At 48.0% G+C, this 21,310-nt stretch overlaps 1 long non-coding RNA gene across 2 annotated transcripts in view; it reads right to left on the reverse strand.

Moving 5' to 3' along the window:
* LOC137208865 (uncharacterized) overlaps positions 1-14,844 on the reverse strand; it is a 54,118-nt gene extending 39,274 nt beyond the window's left edge. The window contains exons 1-3 of one of the 2 annotated variants that reach the window (XR_010935794.1): positions 14,656-14,844; positions 12,293-13,509; positions 11,430-11,523 (exon numbers count right to left, since the gene is read on the reverse strand). This is a non-coding gene — a long non-coding RNA (uncharacterized lncRNA). Of the gene's footprint in view, positions 1-11,429; positions 11,524-12,292; positions 13,510-14,598 lie in introns of both variants that reach the window. The other variant, XR_010935793.1, reaches the window with a different exon arrangement.
* Positions 14,845-21,310: the final 6,466 nt, after the last annotated feature.

A 21,310-nucleotide genomic window follows, 5' to 3' on the forward strand; every position in this document is an offset into this window, starting at 1 on the left:
CCAAGCCCTGTTCTAATTGCTTTACATATATTAATTTATTTAATCCTCAAAACTACCCTATAATCCATATACCAAAAAAAGTTGGCATATTAACAAAAATTAACTTGAAATGCATTACAGATCTAAATGTAAAACTTAAAACTATAAAACATCTAGAAGAACACATGGGAGAAAATCTTTATGACTCTGGGTTAGGCAAATATTTCTTATCCATAACACCAAAAGCACTATACATAAAAGAAAAAAGTGATAAATTCTACTTCATAAAAATGTTAAAACTTCTGCTCTTCAGTAAACACTGCTCCGAAAATAAAAGACAAGACAGACTGGAGGAAAATATTTGCAAAACATATATCTGATCAAGGATTTGTATCCAGGATTTATGAAGAGCTCTCAAAACTCAATAAAAAGAAAGTAAGCAATCCAATTTTTTAAATGGGCAGATGATTTGGTAAAGTGAACAGACACTTTACCAAATAGGCACATGGAAAGAGATTTTACATCATTAACCATTAGGATAATGTAAATTAAAACCACAATAAGATACCACTACCTTAAAATGGTTAAAAATTTAAAAACTAAACATACCAAGTGTTGGCCAGGGTATGGAGTAACTACAGCTCTCACGCATTGCTGGTGGAATTTGGAAAACAGTTCGACAGTTTCTTACAAAGATATACATACGTACTTATCACACGACCCAGCAATCCCTCTCCTGGGTAGTTAACCCAAGAAAAATAAAACTTGAATGTTCACAGAAAATCCTGAACATGAATGTTCATACTGGCTTTGTTCTTAATTGCTCCAAACTGGCAACAACCCTAACGTCCTTCAACTGTGCATGGATACACAAACTGTGGTACATCCATACAATGAAATACTACTCAGCAATAAAAACTAATGAATTACTGACACACACAACAACATGGATGAATCTTAACTGCATCATGCCAAGTGAAAAAAGCCAGGCTCAGAAGGCTACCTACAGTATGACTTCATTTACATAGCATTCTAGAAAAGGTAAACTACTGGGACAGAAGACAGAACAGATGTTGCCAGGAGCTGGGGATGAGGGAGGGGCTGACTACAAAAGGGTATAAGGGAATTTGAGGGGGAGGGTGTTGAAAATGTTCTATATATTTTTTATTAATTAATTAATCAATTTATCTTTTTGGCTGCGTTGGGTCTTCGTTGCTGCGCACGGGCTTTCTCTAGTTGCGGCGAGCAGGGGCTACTCTTCACCGCGGTGAGCAGGCTTCTCATTGCAGTGCCTTCTCTTGTTGCGGAGCACGGGCTCTAGGTATGTGGGCTTCAGTAGTTGTGGCACGCGGGCTCAGTAGTTGTGGCTCGTGGGCTCTAGAGCGCAAGCTCAGTAGTTGTGGTGCACGGACTTAGTTGCTGCATGGCATGTGGGATATTCCCGGACCAGGGCTCAAACCTGTGTGCCCTGCATTGGCAGGCAGATTCTTAACCATGGTGCCACCAGGGAAGTCCCCAAAATGTTCTATATCTTGACTGTGCAAACTCCTCCTCACCCTTCAACACCCAGCTGAGAGATCACATCCTCCAATAAGTCTATCCCATCGCCCCTCCCAGGTCAGTTTGAGAGTACCTCTGGCTGACAACACTGAGAAGGGTATTCACCACACACTACTACTACTTTGTGAGTCTCCACAGCGGTTACACAAATGGATGCATTGTGAAAACTCATAAAACTGTTCACTAAAACAGGTGAACTTTGCTGTATGCAAGTTACATCTTAAACATGACTCAGCGGGGGGAAACTACTGTATGAAGTAGGCACTGTTTACTCCCATTCTACAGTGTAAGAAACTAAGACACAAATTTCAAACTCACACAGTACAGCTTCAGACCTGTGCTCTTGACCACAGAACTATATTGAATTCTCCTCTCGGCCTTCCTTCAAGGAATCCTCAATCATTCCATGGGGAATTAAACCCTAGAGAAAGAGGAACACTCCTTCTTTTGAGAAATTATTAGTCAGCTAACATGAATGTCCCTGTGATCCATCAGAGTGGAGGTTCATGGAGGTCATAAGTTTTTTTAATTTAATTAATTAATTTATATACAGCAGGTTATTAGTTATCTATTTTATACATCTTAGTGTATATATGTCAATCCCAGTCTCCCAGGTCATCCCACACCACCCCCCAGTTTCCCCCTTGGTGCCCATACATTCTCTACATCTGTGTCTCTATTTCTGCCTTGCAAACTGGTTCATCTGTACCATTTTTCTAGATTCCACATATATGCGTTAACATACGATATTTGTTTTTCTCTCTGACTTACTTCACTCTGTATGACAGTCTCTAGGTCCAACCACATCTCTACAAATGGCCTAATTTTGTTCCTTTTCATGGCTGAGTAATATTCCGTTGAATATATGTACCACATCTTCTTTATCCATTCGTCTGTCGATGGGCATTTAGGTTGCTTCCATGACCTGGTTATTGTAAATAGTGCTGCAATGAACATTGGGGTGCATGTGTCTTTTTGAATTATGGTTTTCTCTGGGTATATGCCCAGGAGTAGGATTGCAGGGTCATATGGTAATTCTATTTTTAGCTTTTTTTTTTTTTTTTTTTTGCGGTACGCAGGCCTCTCATTGTTGCGGCCTCTCCCGTTGAGGAGCACAGGCTCCGGACGCACAGGCTCAGCGACCATGGCTCACAGGCCTAGGCGCTACGCGGCATGTGGGATCTTCCCAGACCAGGGCATGAACCCGTGTCCCCGGCATCAGCAGGCGGACTCTCAACCACTGCGCCACCAGGGAAGTCCTATTTTTAGCTTTTTAAGGAACCTCTATACTGTTCTCCATAGTGGCTGTTTCAATTTACATTCCCACCAACAGTGTAGGAGGGTGCCCTTTTCTCCACACCCTCTCCAGCATTTGTTGTTTGTGGATTTTCTGATGATGCCCATTCTAACCAGTGTGAGGTGATACCTCATTGTAGTTTTGATTTTCATTTCTCTAATAATTAGTGATGTTGAGCAGCTTTTCATGTGCTTCTTGGCCATGTGTATGTCTTCTTTGGAGAAATGTCTATTTAGGTCTTCTGCCCATTTTTGGATTGAGTTGTTTGTTTTTTTAATATTGAGCTGCATGAGCTGTTTATATATTTTGGAGATTAATTCTTTGTCTGTTGATTCATTTGCAAATATTTTCTCCCATTCTGAGGGTTGTCTTTTTGTCTTGTTTATAGTTTCCTTTGCTGTGCAAAAGCTTTTAAGTTTCAGTAGGTCCCATTTGTTTATTTTTATTTCCATTACTCTAAGAGGTAGGTCAAAAAAGATCTTGCTGTGATTTATGTCAAATAGTGTTCTTCCTATGTTTTCCTCTAAGAGTTTTATAATGTCTGGTCTTACATTTAGGTCTTTAATCCATTTTGCGTTTATTTTGTATATGGTATTAGGGAGTGGTCTAAGTTCATTCTTTTACATGAAGCTGTACAGTTTCCCCAGTACCACTTATTGAAGAGACTGTCTTTTCTCCATTGCATATCCTTGACTCCTTTGTCATAGATTAGTTGACCATAGGTGCGTGGGAATAACTCTGGGCTTTCTATCCTGTTCCACTGATCTATATTTCTGTTTTTGTGCCAGTACCATATTGTCTTGATTACTGTAGCTTTGTAGTATAGTTTGAAGTCAGGGAGTCTGATTCCTTCAGCTCTGTTTTTTTCCCTCAAGATTACTTTGGCTATTCGGAGTCTTCTGTGTCTCCATACAAATTTTAAGATTTTTTGTTCTAGTTCTGTAAAAAATGCCATTGGTAATTTGATAGGGATTGCATTGAATCTGTAGATTGCTTTGGGTAGTACAGTCATTTTCACAATATTGATTCTTCCAATCCAAGAACATGGTATATCTCTCCATCTGTTTGTGTCGTCTTCGGTTTCTTTCATCAGTGTCTTATGGTTTTCTGAGTACAGGTCTTTTACCTCCTTAGGTAGGTTTAATCCTAGGTATTTTATTCTTTTTGTTGCAATGGTGAATGGGATTGTTTCCTTAATTTCTCTTTCTAATCTTTCGTTGTTAGTGTATAGGAATGCAAGAGATTTCTGTGCATTAATTTTGTATCCTGCCACTTTACCAAATTCATTGATTAGCTCTAGTAGTTTTCTGGGGGCATCTTTAGGATTCTCTATGTATAGTATCATGTCATCTGCAAACAGCGACAGTTTTACTTCTTCTTTTCCAATTTGGATTCCTTTTATTTCTTTTTCTTCTCTGATTGTCATGACTAGGACTTCCAAAACTATGTTGAATGATAGTGGACATCCTTGTCTTTTTCCTGATCTTAGAGGAAATGCTTTCAGTTTTTCACCACTGAGAATGATGTTTGCTGTGGGTTTGTCATATATGGCCTTTATTACATTGAGGTAGGTTCTCTGTATGCCCACTTTCTGGAGAGTTTTTATCATAAATGGGTATTGAATTTTGTCAAAAGCTTTTTCTGCATCTATTGAGATGACCATAAGGTTTTTATTCTTCAATTTGTTAATATGGTGTATCACATTGATTGATTTGTGTATATTGAAGAATCCTTCCATCCCTGGGATAAATCCCACTTGATCATGGTGTATGATCCTTTTAATGTGTTGCTGGATTCTGTTTGCTAGTATTTTGTTGAGGATTTTTGCATCTATATTCATCAGTGATATTGGTCTGTAATTTTCTTTTTTTTTAGTATCTTTGTCTGGTTTTGGTATCAGGGTGATAGTAGCCTCATAGAATGAGTTTGGGAGTGTTCCTTCCTCTGCAATGTTTTGGAAGAGTTTGAGAAAGATGGGTGTTAGCTCTTCTCTAAATGTTTGAGAGAATTCACCTGTGAAGCCATATGGTCTTGGACTTTTGTTGATTGGAAGAGTTTTAATCACAGTTTCAATTTCATTACTTGTGATTGGTCTGTTCATATTTTCTATTTCTTCCTGGTTCAGTCTTGAAAGGTTACACTTTTCTAAGAATTTGTCCCTTTCTTCTAGGTTGTCCATTTTATTGGCATAGAGTTGCTTGTAGTAGTCTCTTAGGATGCTTTGTATTTCTGTGGTGTCCGTTGTAACTTCTCCTTTTTCATTTGTAATTTGATTCATTTGAGTCCTCTCCCTCTTTTTCTTGATGAGTCTGGCTAAAGGTTTATCAATTTTGTTTATCTTCTCAAAGAACCAGCTTTTATTTTTATTGATCTTTGCTATTGTTTTCTTTGTTTCTATTTCATTTATTTCTGCTCTGGTCTTTATGATTTCTTTCCTTCTACTAACTTTGGGTTTTGTTTGTTCTGCTTTCTCTAGTTCCTTTAGGTGTAAGGTTAGATTTTTTTATTTGAGATTTTTCTTGTTCCTTGAGGTAGGATTGTATTGCCATAAACGTCCCTCTTAGAAGTTCTTTTGCTGCATCCCATAGGTTTTGGATCATCATGTTTTCATTGTCATTTGTCTCTAGGTATTTTTTGATTTCCTGTTTGATTTCTTCAGTGATCTCTTGGTTATTTAGTAACGTATTGTTTAGCCTCTATGTGTTTTTGTTTTTTATGTTTTTTTCCCCTGTAATTGATTTCTAATCTCATAGCGTTGTGGTTGGAAAAGATGCTTGATGTGATTACAGTTTTCTTAAATTTACCAAGGCTTGATTTGTGACCCAACATGTGATCTATCCTGGAGAATGTTCTGTGTGCACTTGAGAAGAAAGTGTAATCTGCTGTTTTTGGACAGAATGTCCTATAAATATCAATTAAATCTATCTGGTCTATTGTGTCATTTAAAGCTTGTGTTTCCTTATTACTTTTCTGTCTGGATGATCTGTTCATTAGTGTAAGTGAGGTGTTAAAGTCCCCCACTATTATTGTGTTACTGTCGATTTCCTCTTTTACAGCTGTTAGCATTTGCTTTGTGTATTGAGGTGCTCCTATGTTGGGTGCATATATATTTATAATTGCTATATCTTCTTCTTGGATTGATCCCTTGATCTTTAGGTAGTGTCCTTCCTTGTCTCTTGTAACAGTCTTTATTTTAAAGTCTATTTTATCTGATATGAGTATTGCTACTCCAGCTTTCTTTTGACTTCCATTTGCATGGAATATCCATCCCCTCACTTTCCATCTGTATGTGTCCCTAGGTCTGAAGTGGGTCTCTTGTAGACAGCATATATAGGGGTCTTGTTTTTGTATCCATTCAGCAAGCCTGTGTCTTTTGGTTGGAGCTTTTAATCCACTCATGTTTAAGGTAATTATCGATATGTATGTTCCTATTACCATTTTCTTAATTGTTTTGGGTTTGTTTTTGTAGGTCCTTTTCTTCTTTTGTGTTTCCCACTTAGAGAAGTTCCTTTAGCATTTGTTGTAGAGCTGGTTTGGTGGTGCTGAATTCTCTTAGCTTTTGCTTGTCTGTAAAGCTTTTGATTTCTCCATCAAATCTGAATGAGATCCTTGCTGGGTAGAGTACTCTTGGTTGTAGGTTCTTCCCTTTCATCACTTTAAATATATCATGCCGCCCCCCACTCTGGCTTGTAGAGTTTCTGCTGAGAAATCAGCTGTTAACCTTATGGGAGTTCCCTTGTATGTTATTTGTTGTTTTTCCCTTGTTGCTTTTAATAATTCTTCTTTGTCTTTAATTTTTGTCAAATTGATTACTATGTGTCCCGGTGAGTTTCTCCTTGGGTTTATCCTGCCTGGGACTCTCTGCCCTTCCTGGACTTGGGTGGCTATTTCCTTTCCCATGTTAGGGACGTTTTCTATAATCTCTTTAAATATTTTCTCGGGTCCTTTCTCTCTCTCTTCTCCTTCTGGGACCCCTATAATTCGAATGTTGGTGTGTTTAACGTTGTCCCAGAGGTCTCTTAGGCTGTCTTCATTTCTTTTCATTCATTTTTCTTTATTCTGTTCCACGGCAGTGATTTCCACTAGTCTGTCTTCCAGGTCACTTATACATTCTTCTGCCTCAGTTATCCTGCTATTGATTCCTTCTAGTGTATTTTTCATTTCAGTTATTGTATTGTTCATCTCTGTTTGTTTGTTCTGTAATTCTTCTAGGTCTTTGTTAAACATTTCTTGCATCTTCTCGATCTTTGCCTCCATTCTTTTTCCAAGGTCCTCTATCATCTTCACTATCATTATTCTGAATTATTTTTCTGGAATTTTGCCCATCTCCACTTCATTTAGTTGATTTTCTGGGGTTTTATCTTGTTCCTTCATCTGGTACATAGTCCTCTGCCTTTTCATTTTCTCTCTCTTTCTGTGAATGTAGTTTTCGTTCCACAGGCTGCAGGATTGTAATTCTTCTTGCTTCTGCTGTCTGCCCTCTGGTGGATGAGGCTATCTAAGAGGCTTGGGCAATCTTCCTGATGGGACTGGTGGTGGGTAGAGCTGGGTTTTGCTCTGGTGGGCAGAGCTCAGTAAGACTTTAATCTGGTTGTCTGCTGATGGGTGGGGCAGAGTTCCCTCCCTGCTGGCTGTTTGGCCTGAGATGACAAAGCACTGGAGCCTACAGGCTCTTTGGTGGGGCTAATGGAGGACTCCAGGAGGACTCACACCAAGGAGTACTTCCCAGAACTTCTGCTGTCAGTGTCCTTGTCCCCTCAGTGAGCCACAGCCATCCCCTGCCTCTGCAGGAGACCCTCCAACACTAGCAGGTAGGTCTGGTTTAGTCTCCTACGAGGTCACCCTCTTTCCCCCAGGTCCTGATGTGCACATTACTTTGTGTGTGTCCTCCAAGAGTGGAGTCTCTTTTTCCCTCTGTCCTGTTGAAGTCCTGCAATCAAATCCTGCTAGCCTTCAAAGTCTGATTCTCTGGGAATTCCTCCTCCTATTGCCAGACCCCCAGGTTGGGAAGCCTGACATGGGGCTCAGAACCTTCACTCCAGTGGGTGGAATTCTGTGGTATAAGTGTTCTCCAGTTTGTGAGTCACCCATCCAGTGGTTTTGGGATTTGATTTTATTGTGATTGCGCCCCTCCTACCATCTCAATGCAGCTTCCCCTTTGTCTTTTGATGTGGGGTATCTTTTTTGGTGAGTTCCAGTGTCTTCCTGTTGATGACTGTTCAGCAGTTAGTTGTGATTCTGGTGCTCTCGCAAGAGGGAGTGAGCACACATTTTTCTACTCCGCCATCTTGAACCAATCTCCATGAGATAATTTTTGACTCAATTTGCCCTACAGCAGGCCCAATATAAACCATTCCATGGTTATCTTCCTTTCTATCCTCAGGAACTAGCAAAAAACACACATTGGCAATCTAGTAGTTGGAAAGGCACGGTGGAAGCCCCTGGAACTCTCACTTTGTACCACAATAGTAGATCAAAAACTACATCCTGAGTGAATTGCAAAAATTATACCATGAAAGACTATAAAAGTGAAGGGTGATGATTCCTATCATATCTGCATTTAATTATCAAGAGACAGAAGAACATGGATAAAGCTCGGAGAAAGTTCAAAGTTTCTAGAGCACATAGGGGTGCTATGTGGAGCCTGTGGCATGTCACGATATAATAATCACAGTGTAGGTAACTCCCATGGTCCAGGAAAGAACCAAGAGCCTTTTTTTCCCAAAAGAAAATAGCTACTCACAGAGGGGGCTTGGTTTGCTGTAAATCACTAGGTGTACACGAGACACCAAGATGAACTGAGCTGGCTGCTATTTGATCTATCTAGCTATGTGTTGGCTGTACCCTTTAGAGTCTGTCATCAAGTAGAAGTGCAATCTATGGAATCAGGTCCAAGTAGGTCCTGAAGGCATAAGTAAGTGTCTGTGCAGGCCCTGACCAGGGCCTGGACTAGGAGGTAGACAAGATACCTACGGTGTAAAATTTATGGAGGCATTCACTCAGGTGCTGACCCAGTACTTGCACACCCTGAGAGTGAATGCCTCCTTGTATTTTTCACAACAGGCAGCCAGCTTGCCTCACCCTCACGCATACTACAATATGCCACCCCTCACTCCACATCTATGATCTCATGAGGAATACCCTAACACCAGGTGATAGAGGAAGAAAAGTTTCAAGTCTAGTTTATAGTGCAATACACCAACCCTGGCCAGAAACAGACCATTGCTGTACAGTCCCATTCAAGGGTGGCCGTGAAAAGCAAGAGAAGAGAAACTTTTCCAGTGGGCAGAATGTTAAACAGTACATTTTGTGGCTCTCTCTGTCTGTCGACAGAAGCTGGCCTGAGGTAAGGATTTGCAGTGAATATATGGGTGGTAGCCGATGGTTTAGACAGATGGTCAAGGACTTGAAATGAATGAGATTAAAGACTTGGGGCAAGGAAGTGGAAAGAAAAAGTATAAAGAAGAATCTTTGGAGATGGATACAGAGTGTGAAAATATTCATGTTTTATGAAATTGAGCACCAAAAGCCTCCCACTATAGAACGGGTTCTTAATAATCAGGCAGACAAGATAACACACTCCAGATCTGAGTCTCTCTCCCCAGGGAACTCCAGGGCCTACTCACTCTTCTCCCGAAAAATGGCCCCAAGACTGAAATGAAAGCTATACCTGAACTCAACATCTCACCAAAGCTAACCTGGTTACCATCATGGCAAAGTGCCCAATTTGCCAGCAGCAGCAGCAATCAACCCCAGGTCCCCTATTCTACCACCCCAGGGGGACCAGGGAGGGATCTAGTAGAAGGTTTGGATGTGCCTTCACTGAACATCAAGCTTCTGCCAATATTATTTCCCATGACTTTAGTCTGTGCCCTATAACTGATTTCCTACACAACACTGCTTCTTAACAAGAATTCATATTGCAGTTTAAAATCCAGGCTAACGTCCGTGATATTCACCGATCTTACTTATGTATTCCATCACCCAGAAGCAGCTGACTTTACAGATCAATGAAATGGTATAGTGGAGACTATGGCTTGTCCCCTCAAACCCATCCTCCCTTTCTCCTGAGCATATGGTTGTCCACATAGGGACTACATTTCCCAACCTCCCTTGTAGCTAGTTCTCCTCAATGGAATGTAAGTAGAATTGATAAGTACAGCTTTCAAGTCTTTTTTTTTTTTTTTTTTTTTTTTTGTGGTACGTGGGCCTCTCACCGCCGCGGCCTCTCCCGTTGCGGAGCACAGGCTCCGGACGCGCAGGCCCAGTAGCCATGGCCCACGGGCCCAGCCGCTCCACGGCACGCGGGACCCTCCCAGACCGGGGCACGAACCCACGTCCCCTGCATCGGCAGGCGGACTCTCAACCACTGCGCCACCAGGGAAGCCCTCAAGTCATCTTGAAGAGCCTGCCCTGGAGTTGCTGCACCCTTTCCTTCCTGCTGGCCAGGACCGACAACTTTGGAAGGTACTTACTGAGGATGGCAGAGCTTCCTCATTAGCTTAGGTCTTGAGATGTGTTCATAGAGCAGAGCTATCTCTCTTCCCTGGTTGTAAAAGAAAAATACTTTTATCTAGTTTGAGTCACTGTGTTTTGGGACTCTTTGTTAGAACAACTTAGCTTTTTATGGTGGTGTTCCCCTGGGGTGCCTCCTAATGCTGTTATGTCCAGTGGTAAAAGTTAATGGAAGTTAAAGTTTAAAACATTAATGGAAGTAAAAGTTAAAGTTAACTACAACCCTTCATAGGCAGGACCATCAAGGGCCCAGATCGCTCAGGAATAGAAGCTTGCTCCTCCCCTGGGTAAAGAGCAAACCAGCTCAGGTGATAGCTGAAGGCAAAAGAAACATAGAATGGAAAAAGGAGGAGGGATGTCATAAATACAAAATAGAATCTCATATTGCAGAAAGTGGCTTTTACCTCCTGACCTTCTATCATATTAGACATTTATATATTTGAACTCATTTGCATTTTCTTCTAGTTCTTATTCCCTTGCTATTGTATTATTAAGTGTGACGATGATTAACTTTACAATTTGTCTAGTTCACAGGTTGCAGAATGCTGAGATAGAATTCCAGAAGAATTAGAGGAGGAATAGAATGAAGATCCTGAATTTAGAGCTATGAGGGTTTGGATTGTCTCCCTTGGGGACAAGTTGAATGCATTCTGTATGAATGACAGTAGCATGATGTTGGATGGGAGCATTTTGTGGGGGAAAGGACTGTAAATTTAGAAAGAAATGCATGTGTGGATGTTGGGCGGCCACAGGGATGGACTGTAGTGGCACTTATCATTTTCCTAGCTTCTGAACACTCTTCCTGATTGGGGAGACTCTCCCCAAAGAAGGTCAATATTGGTGGGGGAGTTTTAGCTTTTTATTTAGAAACCTAAAGGACTATGTTTGTTTTCTACCCATCTCTGACAGCTGGTGCCTACATATGTCCTAGGTTTAGCCAATCAAACAATCCCACACAAGATTTGAATCTGAAGGATTAAAGTCAGTAAGGATGGAAGTAGACTTGAAAGATTACACATAGTGTGAGATACTTATGCCAAGAGTCTAGTGACAGGGATGCCAGCAGCAGTGTACTAACCAGGCTTTCCTGCGTGTGACCTTGTGGTGTTTCCTGAAATGATTTTCCTCGATTCTTCAGCCTTCCTGTTGATCCTGTAAACTATCCAGTATCCCTGAAAATAAGTTAAATTTTCTCTTGAGTTAGCTGAACCCACACTTACACACTGATGGGCATGGGGAAAATCAAGGATTCAAAGCAGGGGAGTATTCTCTGCAGTCTAGGGTTGAGAAGTATTCTCTGAACCTCTTGTAGGTGAGGAGGGCTTCTGCCCTGTATTGGCTGGAGAGAGATTCTGTTTCCCAGAGGTCCCTTTTTTGGACTCTGGTCACTAAGAAGACTCATTTGTCAGGACAACAGGGGTGGCTATTGACAGTTGCCAGACCTGTGGCCCAGAGATCCAAAAGACTCAGCACTCCTACCTGCTACACCCTACATCCAAGGGCTATAAAGGCAGAGAGGCAGGGAAGGCTCAGCTACCTGGGGCGGAGCAGTCAGGGCTGGGTTAGCTCTTCTTTTTCCTGGGATTGCTGGCTGTTCCAAGGAATGTGAAGAGGAGGCAGCAACATTCACTATAATGAAACTCACAACCCGGGCTATAGGGGAGCTTCCCAGTAACAAGGAGCCCAAGGTGTTATCTCCTCAACAAAAAAATAATGGGTACCTGAACTCCTCTATCCGACTTGCCTTTGCCCTGATCCTCATGGATGCCGCCAGCTGGGCCAAGTAAGGGGAGAACTTACTGGGGGAGGATTCCATAGGGGCTCCTTGGGGCTGTCATCTCTCTGTAGTGGACTAATGCCCTCCCTAGGTCATCCTGGAGCCCCACAGGGCCCCGGGACACAGGTACGACTAGAGAGAAAGGGGCTCAGGGTGGTGCTTACTTGTGCCGGAGATCCACAGGCAAGTGCGCCTTTCTCCTTCCGGGCTCTTAACCTGCAACCCTACTCCAGGCCACAGAATGAATCCTCACTCGCAGGACCCGGCTCCTCTCGCGGGTTTTCAAGCGTTTACCTTTCTGCTGCTGGGCGGATCCCCGTCTGATGAGCGCTGCTCCTGAGTCTCTGCCCCGAAACCCACAGGAGCGAATCTGCGGCCAGGGCGGTCCCCGGGGTTGGCAGCGCAGGGCCCGGGGCCTCTACGGCCTCTGTACAGTCAGTCGCGCGTTTCCCACAATTTCTGGATGCGGGGTGGGATGGGGAGTCCAGGAGTAGGCAGAAAAAGCAAGGTCGCCGCGCACATTCCTGCGCAGGCCCGGGTCTTGGGTCCTAGGAAGGGATGAAGCCCACAGGAGAACCCGAGGGCAGATTTCGCTGAGGCCCGGAGCTGCCTCGTGCACGTGTCCTTGGAGCGCAGGAATAAAAGTCAAGCCCTTATCTGCGGGCGGCCCAGGGCGCCGACCCCCGCAGCCCAGGTCAGCGCAGGGCAGCGGGATTCCCTGGCCTCTCGGCGCGGTCAAGTCCACGTGGCCGAGCGGAGCAACTCGCTGAAGAAAGGGCCAGGTTTGCATAATTCCCCAACCCTGTGGCGACAAGACCACACCCCCCGGGCCCGCGGAGTCCGCGTCAGACCTGGGTGGAGGCTTGACTTTGTGTACCGTTCGGATCCAAGCCGATGGACGCAGGCTGCGTTTTCTCTCTGGCCGCCCGGCCTCTCGACACCCCAGAGGACCAGTTTTGGGGAACTGAAGTACAAGATGCCCCTCTTCTCCGAGAACCTGTCTATATTCCTCATCCCGGATCCCCCGGTACCGGGCTTCAAAATGAGAGCCAGTTTCTCACCCTTGTCGCATTTCTTGCAATTCCAACCTGTCATCCCCAGCCTCTGAGTGTCCCCTGCTGTCTGGCCCCGACAGTCCCTTTGGTTGGTGGAGGCGAGGGGGCGCTTCTGAGTCGCTCACTAATGGTCCCTACAGAGCTTTGCGCTGAGTTTTTGGCCTGGTTCCATTTTAGGCTCTAAGCTGTGCGTATGCGAAAGCAGAGCTTTCCCCTCGCCCTGGGCTGTCTTCTGTGCACGGCGGGGCAGCTCCATGCAGGTCGGCGCTGGAGCTCACTGGAGTCCCGTGAACTCCTGTGAACTGGTGGTGATACCCCGCAACAAGCTGTGTGGAGGGGACAGTGGAACCCAACCCAGGTCAGAAGGCTCGGGGACTGGGGTGGGGGCCTGCACTGAGTATTCTGCTCAGTCTGTGCAATCAAAGGCCCCAGGCGTTCCAGTGATCTGCTGCTTCAGTCACCCCCCACTCCCAACTGAGAAACATCCAGTCCCTCAGGAGCCCCCACCCCTCACTTTCTCTAGGCTAGAAGCCTCTCCCACTGGAGCTAGGCTGGCTGTGTGCACCAGCGCTATAAACGGGATTGGAGTTGCCTTCTGCCCCAGGGCCCCTGTGCACAGAGGTAGGCCACTGCCTTACTCTCCCCTAGGACAGTAGTAGAGGACACCGAGCTGACTTAGGGCTTCTGTGGGGTTAATAAACCGTCCTCTCCCACTCCTGCCCAGCAACCTGCAGAATCCGCCTCAGTGGAGAAACCATGCCACCCCTGTGCTGACCAGAAAGTACCCAATTTCTGACCTGAGATGTGAAAGGGAAAGAAGGAAAGCCTGTGGGTAGAAATGGGTTCAAGTCTACCACTGTGCGTCTGTGAGCTCATGGGCTGGTCTCCTGAACAAATGTGCCAACACGCAAGAGCCGGTTTTCCCTGACAGCAAGTGAACTGGTGAGAGGACTCTGCGAAGGCCCCTAAGTGTTTTCCTATGAACCTGTGGGACCCACCTCCAAGTCCATATGCAGTCAGGGGTGGCCTTGTGGCCACCTGGGAAAAAGCGGGTGAATGCCTGCAATCCTGCGTTTCCCTGGACTGGAGGCAATCATGAGGGTGAGATCTGGGGACATCAGCTGTTGTGTAACCAAGGATCTCGAAGGAATGAGTGGGTAAATGTGTAGACATGCGGCAGGACTGTCCCGCTCTGTAGACGCACTGGTCAGTCTGAGACCCAGCCTGAGAGTTTGAGACAGGAACAGGGCCGTGTGTGCCTGTGAGCAAGTGCGGAGGTGTGCGGTGCACGTATGGCAGGGGACGGTGGTAGACACTGCTCTGCAGCGGCCCCACCCTGTCCGGGCCTCCGGCCCTGGCCCTCTAGGGCTGGGCCAGTCTCCACCCACCCCCGTTGGGTCTATACCAGTTCTCACCTCGCCGGCCCACCCCAACGGACAGTTGGGCGCCTGTGAACGTGGAGACTCGCTAACCTGCTCCTTATTCCGAAGAGCGGCGGGAAGCGCGGCACTTAAATACACAGTAAGGCTCCCTTAGAAGCGCTGAGGACGGAAAGCTGCCGTGGAGGAGAGCTGCCCCTCGACTCTTCCGCCCGGAAGTCAAGGATCTGGGAATGAGGAGGGGAGGGCGGGGCCTCTGCAGCTTGTAGGACCCGCCCCCACCGCCCCAGCCCCGCCCCCACCGCCCCAGCCCCGCCCCCACCGCCCCAGCCCCGCCCAGCCCCCTACCGCCCCACCCAGCCTGGTGCGCAGAAAAACCAGGTCAAGCTACCCTGGGGGCTCGCGGCGCCACTCCTGGAGCACCGCCGAAGAGTCAAACGCTTTTACTTGCGTTATCTCCTTAATCCCTTCTGTAATGCGGGGAAGGGTTGGCTTTATCATTTGGGGAAGGAAACTGCAGGCTCCTAAAATTTAATTAACTTGCCCGAGGTTAGAAAGCAGAGAAGAGCTCAAAACCTAGGTTGATGTCCAAAGTCACCTCAGCAGCTGCCTGGGAGTGAAAGAGGATTTTAGACGGAGGGACAGGTGCAGAAGGAAGAGGGTGTGGGGAAAGAGAGGGGCCGTGCAGGTAACAGGGAAGTGGTGAGGCCTGTGGCGTGCTGGACAGTGAATTTTAGTGTATCTGTTGTGTCTGTATTCTTCATTTCTTTAAATAAATAAAATGGAAAAAAATCCTCTTGGGCAAATAAAATAAAACTACAGGCCATATTTGACGGCAAGCTTGAGAACCCAGGAATAAATCTCAGACATAGGGTGATAGTGTAGCATTAGCACCACAGGAAGCTTGTCCTAAATCTGGAATATCAGGCCCCACCCCAGACATAGTGAATGAGGATCTACATTTTAACAAGGTTCCCAAGTGTTTCTTACATACCTTAAAGTTTAAGACTGTCAGGTGTAATTTATATATAAATGGATACACCTTATATTGTATATAAAAGAGCCTCCCCAGGGACACTCCCCCCCCCAGTTCCTCTACCATTCTGGAGGGGGCAGGGAAGAAGGGAAGAACATGCTCTCTTTTCTTTTCATATTCTAACTGAATCTTACTGTTTACGAGTTTGGCATAAGCCCTTGCTAACTCTCTGACCCACCAACATGCTCTCCCATCCTCCAGGCCAGAGCAACCTCCCCCAGCTACAGGCTTTGCACAGAGCAGATGGAAAAGGAGAAGAAGGATTTTCTTTCCTGGTTCTCCACTCTTTTGTCCAATAAAGTGTGATTCATTCACTTCTTTTTTTTTTTTTTTTTTTTTGCAGTACACGGGCCTCTCACTGTTGTGGCCTCTCCCATTGCGGAGCACAGGCTCTGGACGCGCAGGCCCAGCGGCCATGGCTCACGGGCCCAGCCGCAGAGGATCCTCCCAGCCGGGGCACGAACCCATGTCCCCTGCATTGGCAGGCAGACTCTCAACCACTGAGCCACCAGGGAAGCCCTCACTTCTATTTTTAACTTTCTGCTGATTTGAATCCCCCATCCTGCTGACCCAGAAGGGGGAGGGGTGGAAGTGTATAGAGCTCCCTTCCAATCCCAAAGGTCTTCTGGAAGGTGGCAAGCTCAGGCTGAGAAGGCCAAAAGGGTGGGCACTGGATAGGTGCAGGGAAGGAGGAGGGCAAGGTCTCAGGGTCCTGGCAGTGCTACAGAGGGGATCCTGGAGGGGGGGGGCAGTCAGAGCTGGAGGGGAACCAGAGGACTGGAGCAGCTTGGAAACATTTTTTCCCAAAGTCCTAGGGGAGCAAAATCCCAGTGGACTTCTGAGCTAAGAGTTCCCTCCACAAAATGAGACATTCCTTGAGGAGTCCTCCTCAAATCCACCACACCCCTGGACTTACCATCCCTCCCAAAGACCCTGGCTCTAGGGTTAGACCCTGGTTTCGAATGCTGGCCCTACCTTTTATCAGTCGCGTGCTCTTAAGCAAGTTGCTTAACCTCTCTGGACTTCAATTTTCCTTGTCTATAAAGTGGGATGAAAATACCACCTACATCATACAGTGGTTGTTAGGAATGTATTAATACCTTTAAAAACTAGTGCAGTGCCTGGAACACAGCAAGTGCTCAATAATGTTGCTTTTTAATATTATTATCGTTATTATTTTCCACCAGGGCTGGTAGCAGCCGCCCCTGAGGTCTCCAGGGTCCCTCAGGCCTCAAGCTCCCAGGACCTCGGCTCGAGGCGCCTCTCCCCGCGCGGCCCCTAGAGGGCGCCCGGAACTCACTTGTCCTGCGTTTCTGCGGTGAAACCCCAGATCCGGGCTCCCGCTTTTGGGCCTTCGGATTTGGGGACTTGTGACTCCTCCTGCAGGAACCGAAGATACGTGGGCTCTGGGACCACAGGGCGGAAAACGTGAGGTGGCAGGAGCAGCTCCTATCAAACCTCCTCTAGAGCGGTACAGAGCAGTGGGGGCCTCGCACCCCCCATCCCCCCATCTTCTCGCACACACCAGGAGGCCGGATTGCCAAGGGCTTCGGGGAGGCAGCGGCGGCCGCTGGACTTTCTGGGCCTTGCTAGGGTCCTCGGCCGGAATCCAGGGCGGCCTGCTGCCCCCAAGCCCATCATCAGCCCATGGGGTCTCGTCGCCGGCCGGAGCTACATGGCTAGAAACCAAAGCTGCGTGGCTAGAAACCAAAACCAAAGATTGCCTCAGCAATCTCCACCCCCACGCCGACCGGCAGTCTCTCCTCCCAAGCTGGGGGAGGAGAGATGGGAGAAGGAGAGGAGGAGAGCCCTTGGCAGGGTGGCCGCGTGGTAACCACCCATGGGAGCTTTGGGGGTAACTGCAGACCCAGAAATGGAGACTGTGTGCTTCGACTGGCACACCTGTAGTTTGCCTTGTTTAACATCGCACACCTCAGTCGTTGTACATTTGGAGGAGGTATGTGAGGTTGTCCACAGCGATGCAGGCCGTGCATGAGAGGATGTGAGTTTGCACCCATCCCTCAGCACAACATGGGTACTCATCGCTTCCTCCATTCACCACTGCCACCCCCCCCCCCACACACACCCAATCTCACGCAACATCTTCCAAGTCCACTCTGAGCTCCTTGGAAAATCCAGACTGGCTCCAGCCTTCGCAATCACTCAGCCTATTCCTATCGGACTCCTCAGGATAAGGAATCCAGGCGTGAGTGCAGGTGGGCGATTCTAGGGGCCTTCCTGGGCCGACAGAGGGCAGTGGGTTCGAGCCATGCGGAAAATCTCTGGGCAGCTCTCTTAGTTGCCCAGGCAGTGACTTGGCCACCAGGCACCAAACTCTGAGCTGATCAGGAAGGCCTAGGAGAGTGAGAAGCTGCTTAGGAGCAGGGTCTGCGAGGAGGGAGTGAGAAGTGTGTGGGGGGAGCGGGGAGTGTGAGAAGAGCAGGAGTGGGGGTGGGTTTCTTCCAGCATCTGGCCTCAGGGGCCTTCAGGGCAGCTCTGGGGCCACAGCTCCACCCCACTCCGCCTTCCAGCATGGCCTCTGAATCCCAGCTGCTCCAGTTCTGCACAGCCTGGAGGTCCCTGATTAATTGTCTCATACACCTGGAACCGACCTGCCCATCTGCAAGTCAGTCACGCCACACACAGGATGCCTATCTGAGTCCTGGGCCCAGGGCAAACCCCACACTTGCCACCACAGTGGGGGCTTTACTAGGCAGTGCTCAGGCCGTGCCCACACAGCCCCCAGGCACAGATCCCGCCACACAAAGCCGCTATTATAGTTAACAGGTTGAGCCAGATTCTCTGTGTGCCACGCGGCACAGTACGGGGACTGCTAGGACCCCAGCCCTGCATGGGTTTCTGGGCCCCCGAAGGCCACCACTCTGTCAGCCACCGCTCTGGGCTGCGTCAGGTCTGAGCGGGTGATGGGGGCCTCACTCACCGGGGAATTTGGTCAGTGCAATCATCTCACTCAAGCCAAGGAAGGAAGTGGGCAGAAAGGCAGGTTCGTTAATTCCTCTTTTCTTTCCGCACCCCTACACACCATTATTCGGATAATTTGTTCCTCTTCTATTTTTGAACAGAGACCGACCATTTCCGGCAGGGGCGGTGGCAGACCCGGAGTTGTGAGGTTTCTGCTGCGGGTAGTTGGCCCTGGCAGCCCGCTCCCTTCCAGCCTGCGTCTCCTCGGGACGGAGTGTGCGGGCCCCGCCGCCCTCCAGCCCTGTCCTAGCCGCGGCCCTCGGCCGACGCGGGATTCGGCGAGATTCCACCCCAACGAATTTCCGGCGGAGAGAGGGGAGTTGCGCGCCATCCCTCAGCGCCGAGGGCCCCAGCGCCCCGGAGAGTCTGCCCCCACCCCCTGCGACGCCTCGCCCCGGGGCCTGGGCGCTTGGGAGGGGCCCCGGGAGAGTGTGCGAACCGGGACGCCAGCGAGTGCCGGGAGCAGGCGCGCGGGAGCCGCGAGTGGGGACGGGGAGTCGGGTGGCCTCCCGCGATGGGCGCCCGGGATCCTGGCGTACGGAAGCCCCATACCCCGCGAGTCCCCGACAAGCTGGACAGGGTCCGAGAGAAGCGGGGCTGAGGGACCTAGGCCCGCGCCGTTTTGAGTGTGACCCCAGCTGTTTGTGAAGATCGGGGCAGGTAGGAAGTGTGTTCTGCCTAGTTTTGCTTGCGTTTGTCTTGCAAGAGGAGGGGCGAAGGGGTGGTGGTGAAGAGTCGGGCTTCGGAGCCGATTTGGGGATTAAGTTTGGGCCGGGCAGCCACTCCCCATTCCTGCCTCAGCTCCTCAGCTGGACAGTCTGCGGCCAGAAAATATCCAGGAGCCTTCGGGCGCCCAGCCTCTTGAGGGGTCCCAGGGATTGGGAGGTGGGAGGAAGACCCCAGACTCCTCTGGGGTCGGCAACTCTGGAATACTGCAATGGGTAGGCACTGAAGGTGCCTCTCAAAGACGCAGATGAAGGAGAGATACCTCACCGAACGAAGAAGGTTCGGGCTGGGCAGCTCCAGTCCTGGCGGCGGGAGGGGAAGAACAGCCAGACCTGCCCAGGCAGAAGGAGCCGAATTCTGCGGTTCCAGAAAGCCATTTCCGGATTTCGCTTGGCCCGGTACTGGATGCGGCAGCCAGTGCCGGCGGGAGACCCACTGCAGACTTGTCGTTGAGGCCAGAACTTTCTCCCCACGACCAACACGCCGTCAGGGCCTGGCCTGGTCACCGGGTGGGCCTGGGGGTGGGGTAGCCCCTCCACCCCGGAAGTCCTTTGGACCCAGAATCCTCTTCTGCCCAGATCCTGCTCCAAGGGGGCCACAGATGAGAGGTGGACAAACACTGTCCTTTGCCCACTCAGCCAAATTTCCCCTTGGACCTCCTTGGGTTGGAGGTTGCTGTTTGTCCCCATATCATATGGCAGATCCAGGATGGCAGTCTGGGGAGGATGAGGGCTCTAATGGTTTCCGTAACTCTCCTCCACTCAACCCCAGTGTGGGTGCACACAGCTCTGCATACACGAACAAGCCCCACACCCCACTCTCTTCTAGTTTTAGCCACAAAGTTCTCTCACTCTCCCATCCCAAAGAAACAGCCCCATATGCCCCCACCCTACTCTACAAGGATGGCATGTTCCCCAAAGTCTTCACCACCTAGCCTCTTCCAGAAAAGCAGGCTCAAGTCAGTTTTGTGCATCCTGAGATTGGTCTAGTAGGCAGGGGACTAAATGTTATGGGGAGGGCTGTGTACTGTGGCTGCTGTCCCTGCTAAAGTGGTCTGGGGCCTCCCTGAAGGTCCCTGGGAAGTCTGTTTTTCAGATTCCCTCCTAGGCCAGCCTAGTGCTGGAAGCTGGGAAATCTTGTTTTGAGCACCACAGAGGATCCTGACCCAATTACTGACAGCATGCCCCAGTCTCTGCAGCTTGCTGGGTAACAGCCTGGAACCCCCAAACTCCAAGCCGATGCTGATACCCCCACAATGTATCTGCACACCCCACCTTAGACCCCCACCACCATGTACACTAGCAGTGCACAATTACACCCACTCACACAACACCACACACACTCACCTGCGGGGACAGTCACCCACAATGATCCACACTCCCCATTAATTCACTCCCCCAATTGTATACGGTCTCACACAAATATATACAGTAAAACACATCTCACACATGATTGCATTCATACAATTATAGATGATACACAATCACAAACATTCACACATTTAACACAAGAATAGATTCACAATGAGAAACTAATACGTACTTTCACAAACATTACCACATGATTCGTTCACAATCACAGAAGCTGGTGATTACACAGCTATCCAAAAAGCCACATTCATACATGGTCACACAGACACCACCACAAGTTCGTATGTATAATGGTAGTTTCGATCTGCAACTTAAGCAGAATAAGCACACACAACTGCAAACAAAATTACACAATTGAACACTTACAAACATTCATTATCAGTGAAATCCTGATTGCCCACACCCATCACAAACACACAATGCACACGCATAACTCTCACACCCAAAGACAAATCTCTAGCGCTGGCTCTCCCAACTTTCCTCAGCACTGCCTTCTCTCCATTTCTTCCCCTCCTTCTTTCCTCTCTCCAGAGCCTGTAGGTCCTGGTCCCCAGATGTCCCTCAAATTTAGGTACCAGGGGCTGCCCTGGCTGTACCAGCTCACACCAAACCCAAGTAGCTGCAAGGTGCTGGG

The sequence above is a fragment of the Pseudorca crassidens genome, chromosome 16 (assembly GCF_039906515.1).
Source record: "Pseudorca crassidens isolate mPseCra1 chromosome 16, mPseCra1.hap1, whole genome shotgun sequence".
NCBI classification, from domain to species: Eukaryota; Metazoa; Chordata; class Mammalia; order Artiodactyla; family Delphinidae; genus Pseudorca; species Pseudorca crassidens.